At 45.6% G+C, this 1,570-nt stretch overlaps 1 protein-coding gene across 1 annotated transcript in view; it reads right to left on the reverse strand.

Annotated features, from left to right (window-relative positions):
- otx1 (orthodenticle homeobox 1) overlaps positions 1 to 44 on the reverse strand; it is a 6,952-nt gene extending 6,908 nt beyond the window's left edge. The window contains exon 1 of the mRNA XM_056394742.1: positions 1 to 44. This exon is cut by the window's left edge and continues 352 nt beyond it. The gene's annotated coding sequence lies outside the window, so the exon portion shown is untranslated.
- Between the last annotated feature and the right edge of the window lie 1,526 nt (positions 45 to 1,570).

A 1,570-nucleotide genomic window follows, 5' to 3' on the forward strand; every position in this document is an offset into this window, starting at 1 on the left:
CTCTATGAGCGGAGGACACCTGCGGATCCGCCTCCTGCAGCCAATGGGCGCGCGTCCCCGGGCTGACGGACGGCGCAGGCGGCCTATAGGCGCTCAGAGGCAGCTAAGGGGAAGCCCACTCCCACTCAGTGCCCCCCTCCCCTCTCCTCCTCCGCCTCCTCCTCCGCCTCCTCCTCTCGGTCCCGGTCCCGAGACCAGACGAACCACTGAGAGGTCCTGAAAAGACGGAAATGTCTCACAGGCCTGCAGGAGAAAGCGCTTCAGGGGGAGCAGGGCTGTGATCCGCTGTGCGCCAAAGTGCGTAAAAGAAGAAATTAAATTTAAAGCACAGTCACTTTTCATAGGAAGAGTTTCGTATTTTATGATTTGCATGCAGCTCACAGGAGAGGGGGGGGGGGGGGGGGGGGGGGGCTGCAGCGACCACAGGAGAACTAAAAAAAACTAAATCTCCTCCTAAAACTTATTTCCTGCAAAAAATCCACCAATTCATTTGCTTCTTTGAATTGCACGGTGCCATGAGTGACGTTTATTTGCTCATAAATATCCAAAATCGGTGCTTCTGTTAAATAAAAATTATTCTGAATGTTCCAAAATACAGAAAATGTGCAAAATGAAGAAATGTGTTGTTTGAGGTTTAAAATCTGCTTTAAATGTGTTTTAGTGTGAGAAAGCTGCACGTTTCTTCACGCGCTCTTTATTTTCACTCTGACTGTTATTTGCTGTTAGTTTCCCTTCAAAAACGTGAACGTGAGAAATAAATAAAAAAGGATGCAAAGAAGTTAAATTTATCCGTTTTGATTTTTATTGTGATACACCCCCTCCTCTCTCTCTCTCTCTCTCTCTCTCTCTCTACACACACACAAACCAGTCTCATGAATATTAATGAGGTCTAATCCCCATTTAGAATTACATTTGAGGATGGTTGACGTAAAGTTTAATAGGGATAGACCTCCAACTCACTGCGGAGGAAAAAGAAGAAGAAGAAGCCACAGAAGAAGAAAGATCGGCACCAGAAGCTGCGGTCACCGAATCAAAACCTGCAACTTTCTCTTCATGTTATTTTTTTCTTTTTTTTTTAAAATGTGTTTTAAACCAATCACACAGAAAAACAAACAGCTTTTTTTTTTTTTTTTTTTCTTTTCTTTCTGCGGCCTGTGCGTCACTGAGGGTCGTGGAGATGCAGCGTAGCTCGAAAAAAACACCAACTTCTATAAATGAGGCCTGAGCTGAAAGCGAGCTAATGTTCACAGAGAGAGAGAGAGAGAGAGAGGGAGAGGGAGAGAGAGAGACAGAGAGAGAGAGAGAGAGAGAGAGAGAGACAGAGAGACAGAGAGAGAGACTGTAGGGATGGAAATTATATGTGTGTGTGTGTGTGTGTGAGGAGGAGGGGTATCAAAGTGGAGGCAGATGGGACTTAAAAGTCATCGAGGAGAGAGCACTTTGACAGAGAAACTTAGACATCAATAGTAATGCAGGAGGTTGTGAGTGGAGGCCTGTAGTGATGCTGCTTATTACAGACAGGGACACTGAGGAGGAGGATAAGGGCACCTGAACGCAACAAAACGAACGT

The sequence above is a fragment of the Seriola aureovittata genome, chromosome 14 (assembly GCF_021018895.1).
Source record: "Seriola aureovittata isolate HTS-2021-v1 ecotype China chromosome 14, ASM2101889v1, whole genome shotgun sequence".
Taxonomy (NCBI): Eukaryota; Metazoa; Chordata; class Actinopteri; order Carangiformes; family Carangidae; genus Seriola; species Seriola aureovittata.